This window comes from Rhinoderma darwinii, chromosome 7 (genome assembly GCF_050947455.1).
Source record: "Rhinoderma darwinii isolate aRhiDar2 chromosome 7, aRhiDar2.hap1, whole genome shotgun sequence".
Taxonomy (NCBI): Eukaryota; Metazoa; Chordata; class Amphibia; order Anura; family Rhinodermatidae; genus Rhinoderma; species Rhinoderma darwinii.
In genome coordinates, this window is record NC_134693.1 from 125,276,753 (window position 1) to 125,285,287 (window position 8,535).

The 8,535-nt window shown below is 41.0% G+C and overlaps 1 protein-coding gene across 1 annotated transcript in view; it reads left to right on the top strand.

The window, feature by feature from the left end:
* The window catches only part of PTPRG (protein tyrosine phosphatase receptor type G), a 410,964-nt gene that overhangs the window by 44,128 nt on the left and 358,301 nt on the right, over positions 1-8,535 (top strand). The window lies entirely within an intron of this gene.

An 8,535-nucleotide genomic window follows, 5' to 3' on the forward strand; every position in this document is an offset into this window, starting at 1 on the left:
AGAGTATTTCAGTTCTACAGACTATACAAAGTCGAATGACAACACCCCGTCCATATGTCACCCATCACTGTGTAAATTTATATAAGGGTGAGCTCATAAGTCTTTAATAACCAAGAGCCGACCACAAACTTCTGCTGGGAATGCCAAGTTAAACCTGACATAACCTATATTTGAAGTGCAGCTGGACACGTGCGTTCTTTAACTCCAAAATAGCTTAATGTTCCCTTATTGCTGTGTGATCTATGTTGATCTAGATAATACATCACTGGAAACCGAATGTAACATCTGTAGAGTAAAAACCCAGAAAGATTTAACACGTTGCCAGGTGCAGGGTGTAAATTGCTACTTTCTTTCTTCAGATTCCGCAGCCTTTCCTTAATGTCTCTGAATAAATTGTACTAAAGTCTGTTGAGCGGTTTTTAAGATCTGTAAGGTCAGGTCTCGTAGATAATCATAGTGAAATGTTTAATTATTGTGATTGGTCCTTTACAAAAGGTCACGGCGCGGGGTGTGGACCCACTGGGCCGTACCGCGTAGCCGGTTAGGTACAAAACAAGGTCTATAGTCCAGAACGGGTACCTGAGGCAATGTAGACCGTAGCGGAGGCACAACTTGACTTTCACTGTAGAAGGCTAGTAGATGCAGCGGAAGACACGACTTGAATCTCTCTGTAGATACGATAGCACAGGGTACAGGCAGCAGGAACTGGTAACACTGGGAACTGGAAAAAACTGGGAGACCATTTGCAAGACCAACTTAAAATGGACAACAACGCTCAGGCATGGATCAAGTGGGCAGAGCCGTTTTTATTGTCCAGCAGCACTCTGGGCTAATTATTGAGTGATGACCGCAGGACGGGTACTGGCCCATTAAGGCCGTGCGGGCGCGCGCTCCCTGAGTGAAAGAGTCCCAGGACTCGGATGTGAGTGCCGGCGTCTCCCTGGAGGGAGATGTCGCTCAGAAGACAGATGGCCGGGGCCGTCAGAGGATAAGTCTGAGCAACGACCCTCGGCCATAGACGTTACAGTTCATATGTTCCGGATGAGACCAGAACGGTCTCAAAACACATTGTATATCTAATCTCCTCCCTGTCTTATCTGTTGAGACTCCAAAATGGAACCGGATACATATGTCTCATTGGTTGCTAATTTTGAATACATGTACTTTTGCTTATATAACGATATGCTTTTTATAGTGGATATTTATTTCTTTTTTTTTTCGGTTTTTAATGCGGTTGTTTCATCTCCACAACACGTTTCTATATACCCTATTGGGGCCTATGGACATCATGAGGAGGGGGCCCAATCCCTGGAGCCCCCTCTGAGCAAAGCAGTGGCTCTTTCTCTGACTGGCCGGGTCTGTCCATGTATTACATACGTTTCCATTCATGAATGGCTGCATGTAATTCTTAATCTCCTCAGTAGTGATAGATGAGCAGGCGACGGCAACTTCCTCCAGGCTAAATCGGCTGTTTGCCAGGGGTCTCTGGAGCGGAGCTTCTCATATTAAAGTGGTTGTTACTTTTTGGGTTATCGGTAATGACTATAATCTGAATAATGTGCATTCATTTAGATATTCGCATGTTGCCCTTACCACATCCTCTATGTCCATCGTTACCCCATACCTGGTATTTCATTTTTCCACGGGTGACTCCGGCCCTTTATTTCCAACCACTTTATAAAAATGTTTATCTATATTGTATTCTTTGATACACTTTCTTCTTTGCTTAAAAGGTGTTCTAAGGATATAATTAAAGAGAATTCCTTAATCTGCTCTAATGAGACAAGATTAGGTAATTACAAAGAATGTGGTTGAACTGAGACATCTTTCTTGACATCTGTTAATATTTTGCTTTGCCGGTTTTCTAATTGATGTAGTCGTTCGCATGGATTTTGTGTTTGGGTTTATTCAGTTACTAAGGTGAAAATGAAGACCGGAGAGTGATAGAACATGATTTGAGGTCTTCTGAGGGTTTATTTGCATATCCCCTCTTAAGATACATTATGCAAACCGGATGATGCACATGTTTGTTACAGGCAGTATGTTATGAAATAGGGACCTTAATTGTATCGGCACAGAAGCTCGAAAAAGAACCTTTTAAGTCTTTCTCCTGCTATCATGAAAAATTCTGTCCGAAATACTCACCATACTAAAAAAACAGGTTTTCAGAAGCTTTTTATTCCATCTTATGACTGATGGAGAAATCTCCATGAAGTGTCGTAGTTGGAAAGGTATCTTCCCGGGTGTTGGGGGCATCAGTGAGCCACTTTCCCTCGGTCAGAGTGTTTAGATATGACTTTGGCGGGAATTGGAATCCTCACCCCAGGTGAAGGCAAGCCTAACTAGAACTTGGACGGCCATTACCCTCTATGATTAAAGGGGTATCTTACAGTAGCAGTTCTACCAATGTAATATCAACCAGGCCTAATCCAGAGCCTAGTTTTTGGTAGTGCAGTCCAAAAAGTGCCTAAAAGGTTACATGACAAATCTATTTTACTACTCGCAAGTCTCTGATTTAGAGCCGTGTTTCTGATAAGCCATGGTGGGACTGCCCTTGGAGTGGGTCATCCTTCTGCGTTTTGTTATTATGGTACATGTGAAGAACAGAGCATATTCACACTAACGGAGAAGAGTTGCGGGCCAGTCCTGACCTTTAGTCAACAGTCTTGAAGGGCCCAGGAGCCACATTTAGTCCACAGAGATCCTTAAAGAGGCTCTGTCACCAGATTTTGCAACCCCTATCTGCTATTGCAGCAGATAGGCGCTGCAATGTAGATTACAGTAACGTTTTTATTTTAAAATAACGAGCATTTTTGGCCAAGTTATGACCATTTTTGTAATTATGCAAATGAGGCTTGCAAAAGTCCAAGTGGGTGTGTTTAAAAGTACAAGTCCAAGTGGGTGTGTATTATGTGCGTACATCGGGGCGTTTTTAATACTTTCACTAGCTGGGCGCTCTGATGAGAAGTAACATCCTCTTCTCTTCAGAACGCCCAGCTTGTGACAGTGCAGATCTGTGACGTCACTCACAGGTCCTGCATCGTGACGGCCACATCGGCACCAGAGGCTACAGTTGATTCTGCAGCAGCATCAGCGTTTGCAGGTAAGTCGATCTTACCTGCAAACGCTGATGCTGCTGCAGAATCAACTGTAGCCTCTGGTGCCGATGTGGCCGTCACGATGCAGGACCTGTGAGTGACGTCACAGATCTGCACTGTCACAAGCTGGGCGTTCTGAAGAGAAGAGGATGTTACTTCTCATCAGAGCGCCCAGCTAGTGAAAGTATTAAAAACGCCCCGATGTACGCACATAATACACACCCACTTGGACTTGTACTTTTAAACACACCCACTTGGACTTTTGCAAGCCTCATTTGCATAACTACAAAAATGGTCATAACTTGGCCAAAAATGCTCGTTTTTTTAAAATAAAAACGTTACTGTAATCTACATTGCAGCGCCTATCTGCTGCAATAGCAGATAGGGGTTGCAAAATCTGGTGACAGAGCCTCTTTAAGGCCCCTTCACATGTTCATTCAATGCATTTAGCAGTCGGAAAGGCTACCAAATTTGATGTGAAGGGGCCTAATCTTGATGAGTGCTCCTTGTCTCTAGAGCCATGCATATGAACCGTTGCTTACGTGTCACTCGGTGTCACATATATCTTACTTTTATTTCTCTAATTAGCTGGTATTGAGTTACCCAGTGTATAGGAACTGTCAGTCAGTCGCTTATAATTCAGCTACCTATTGTATTGTAGAATGTAATGGAGATGGGCAAGAGTGAAATACTACAGAAATAAAACTATCATATTCCCTGTCAAAGAGGGTAGTCAAAATGTAGATATATATATACATTTTTTTTTTTAACATGCATGTTTACTTTATTAGTCCTCGAAGACCATTATCCAGAGAACAGAGTAGCTTGAGTGAATGTTGACTTTTGGTTTTCTGATCTTCTTCTTCTCTTTTGTTTGTTTTTTTTTTTTTTGTTGCTCCACCCGGTTTCCTAGACAAAACAGCCAGAGGATATTAACTTAATCAGGAAATGTTGTAAGTAAAACAAACAAAATCCCATTTCACAGAACACGTTGAGGGGGAAGTCGAGGAGACCGTTCTATTCTAAAGTCTAGTTTTATTTAATTTACTTCTAGTCACTGCGTTCAAAAGACTAAAAGTATGAGTATTATTAAAAAATTTTAAACCATCTTTATGAGTGCATATAATTAGCATCATGGCATGATATCCTGATTTAAAGAGGCTCTGTCACCACATTATAAGTGCCCAATATTATACATGATGTGATCGGCGCTGTAATGTAGATTACAGCAGTGGTTTTTATTTAGAAAAACTATCATTTTTGACGGAGTTATGGCCTATTTTATCTTTATGCTAAGGTGTTTCTCAATGAACAACTGGGCGTGTTTTACTATATGACCAAGTAGGCGTTGTACAGAGGAGTGTATGACGCTGACCAATCCGCCTCATACACTTCTCTTCATTCATTTACACTGCAAATGGCGATATTGCTATATCGCTATGTGCAGTCACATAAACACACTATAACGTTACTCATGTGTCCTGACAATGAATATACATTACCTCCAGCCGGGACGTCATGTGTATTCGTTCTCCTGACCACTTCTTTAGCGTCTCTGTGAGTTACAGCACAGCGAGATCTCGCTGTGAATGACATCTCAGGCTGGGTTCACACGACCTATTTTCAGACGTAAACGAGGCGTATTATGCCTCCTTTTACGTCTGAAAATAGGGCTACAATACGTCGGCAAACATCTGCCCATTCATTTGAATGGGTTTGCCGACGTACTGTGCAGACGACCTGTTATTTACGCGTCGTCGTTTGACAGCTGTCAAACGATGACGCGTAAAAATACAGCCTCGTCAAAAGAAGTGCAGGACACTTCTTTGGACGTTTTTGGAGCTGTTTTCTCATAGACTCCAATGAAAAAAGCTCCAAAAACGGACGTAAAAAACGGTGCGAAAAACGCCGCGAAAAATGCGAGTTGGTCAAAAAACGTCTGAAAAGCAGGGTCTGTTTTCCCTTGAAAACAGCTCTGGATTTTCAGACGTTTTTGGTCACTACGTGTGCACATACCCTTACAGCGTAATCTCTCGAGACTACGCCTGCTATGCTGTAACTCAGACGCTACGGAAGTGGTCAGGAGAATGAATACACATCACGTCCTGTCATGACACATGAGTAGCGTTATAGTGTGTTTATGTGACTGTACATCGCTATCTGCAGTGTAAATGAATGGAGAGAAGTGTATGACGCGGTTTGGTCAGCGTCATACAATCCTCTGTACAACGCCCACTTGGTCATATAGTAAACACACCCAGTTGTTCATTGAGAAACTCATTAGCATAAAGCTAATATAGGTCATAACTCTGTCAAAAATGATCGTTTTTTGAAATAAAAAACACTGCTGTAATCTACATTACAGCGCCGATCACATCATGTACAATATAGGCCACTTGTAATGTGGTGACATAGCCTCTTTAATGGGCAGTTGAATCTATGTCTCTTACCTCCAATTCCAGGGTAAGAATCAGCTAACTATATATAGTGTTTTGGGGATTATTTAAATTATTTATTTTTTTGTTGTCTTCCGGTGTTCACATTTTTTTAATTTTTTTTTTATTAACTGTGGACATCCAGTTTAGTGTCCTTTTTAGCATACATACCTACTCGACCAGAATGTCTAATTAGACACTCAAAAAAGGAGAGACCTGGAAAAGTAGGCTTTTTTTTTTTTTTTTTTTTATGGATTATCGTTGACTTCATTGGTGGTTCAGTGATAGCAGCAGGAATTGGCTTTTGTGCTACTGTTCTGGCATTAGAGACAAATACTAGTTCCTGCTAGCATCACTAAACCACCAATGGTGTCAGGACAGTGCCGAGACTTCTACCTGCCCTTGGTAAGAGGGGGGCACTATGGTTAGCATTGTGTTTTCTGAGAATCTGCAGTAGTCTGCTTTTTTTTTTCTTAACACCTCATTGAGTTTTTGGAGTACAGACTCCGTCAGGTGCCGTATGTACCAAGGTATTCTCCCCTAGACGCGATGCTTCTGGGGGAGAATACCTCCATGCATATGGCATTCGATGCACAATTTTATTTATTTTTTTATCAATAAGTGGGTACAGTGGAGGATTCGTGTTCATCTTTTGAGACACTCTCTATTATAGCTCTGAGCAAACTACAGCTGTAATACGGCCATGTGCATGAGCCCTAACACTAAAGATAGATTATCCTGATATTTAAGAAAGCAAAAAAAATGTTGCTGCTAAAAAAAAATTAAACAATTTACATGACTCGGTTCTATAATTGATTATCGTAAACTGCAATGAAGACGTTGGATTTATTCTAGATTTTTTTTTTCTTTCTGACTTTTTGAGGGACCTACATTCGCTACAAAGCTCTGGTTTGTCCACCACAAAATGTCAGCTGTAGATATGCTTTTTTTATTTTCAATGTGAAAGTTCTTCCCGGGGCCATGAATTACAATGGTTGTGGAGATCTGAGCTGACTTCGGTCATATAATATATGTATTTTATTTTATTCTTTTGCTTTCTGTGCAGTGCTCAACTATTTACAAAGCAACTTGTAACCTTCACAAAATGAAACGTACAGTATTTGATTATATAGTTCAGAGACGTTTTTTATTTTTTTTCAAAAGGTCCTTCCTGGCAGGGACTTAAAATATTGCTATCCTGGAGAAATGACATTTATAAATGCTGCCAGGTACATTCTCACTTTTTCAGTTACTACTTTGTGGCTGGATTTATTTATTTATTTTTTCTTTTCCTGTGTAGAACTTATTTTCAGTGGATATGTAGGAGGACCAGTGTGTCCTATAACTTATCGTTGTGACGGTGGAGCTGTAAAACATTAAGATGGACTCGTACAACAAGTCGCAGAAGTCTATCATACAAAAGATTGCACATACAGGATATGCTAAATGTTAAAGGGTAACTAAACGTTCAACAAACTTCTGACATTTCATAGTGACATATCAGAAGTTTTGATTGGTGGGGGTCCGAGCACTGAGAACCCCAACAATCGCTAAAACTAAGCGGCATAAGTGAAGCGAAAATCGGAAGCAGAACTCCAAACATCTGCCCATTGATTTCACTGGGAAAACGGCGTTCTGTTCCGAAGGGGCGTTTTTTTTTTTAAGCAGCCGTTTTTCAAAAAAGAAAAACAGCCGTTTTTGGAGCCGTTTTCATAGACTCTATAGAAAAACGCAACTTTGATTAAAAAAAAGTCTGAAAATCAGGAGCCGTTTTCCCTTGAGCTCCGTATTTTCAGACTTTTTATTTTGTGTGTGCACATAGCCTCAGAATAGCAGCATTCGTTGGTGCTGTGGTAATTTCAGATTCCCCACATCTCACTCTTTGATCTATTGTAAGGGTATGTGCACACACACTAATTACGTCCATAATTGACGGACGAATTTCGGCCGCAAGTCCCGGACCGAACACAGTGCAGGGAGCCGGGCTCCTAGCATCATAGTTATGTACGATGCTAGGAGTCCCTGCCTCTCTGCAGGACAACTGTCCCGTACTGTAATCATGTTTTCAGTACGGGACAGCAGTTCCATGGAGTAGCAGGGACTCCTAGCATCGTACATAAGTATGTGGTCGGTCCGGTACTTGCGGCCGAAATACGTCCGTCAATTACGGACGTAATTAGTGTGTGTGCACATACCCTAAGAGTACAGGCTGTTTTATGACGTGATACCACTACATGAAATAAATATGAATATATATATCTATATCTTTATCTATCTCAATCACAGTTTGTGGAATGGCTGGGCTTGTGTTACCCCCTGGTAACTGAGCAGGACATCTACATTTCTGCCTCCTGTGTCAAAAAGGAGCAGGGACCACTTTCTGGTATTGTCTTGCTATGCGCCATGGTTCCAATGTGGTTTGATTTATGTCAAATGAAAAATTTGAATTTATTGTACGGAAGTGTTAATTGTTCTTGGAGTTTATTAATTATGTGGGTTTTCTGTATTGAGACACTTAATCTGTATTGAAAATAAGCTCTTCTATTTCTAAGGCCTGATTTATATTCCTGATGAAAGTAAAATAATGTGTCCTTGAGAGATAAAAGATATAAGTGTATAAGATGAGCTTACAAATATCACCAGTTCCTCATAATTGAAACTATATTGCATTGAAATATCTTTCTGGAGTTCAGGCACGCACAGCATCAAAGACCAGTTCTTAAGGTACTGGTTGGATCTTTACTCGCTCCCCAAAGACCCATTTTATTTATTTTTTTAAGAGTAACCTTTTCTTGTATGAAAGTGCTAAGCGCTCCGCTCCTTGAAGGAGAATGTGAGTCGTTGGAACTATTTATATGCGTCTTGCGCTGAGCTTGATGTTTGACAGGTGCTACTTTACTAGGCGACTCCTATATGAATGGGCGTTTGCTGGTACTTATCTGATGTAGGTGTTTATTAGAGTACACATCCATCTTTACTGGAGGGGGATTATTGGTCTAAAA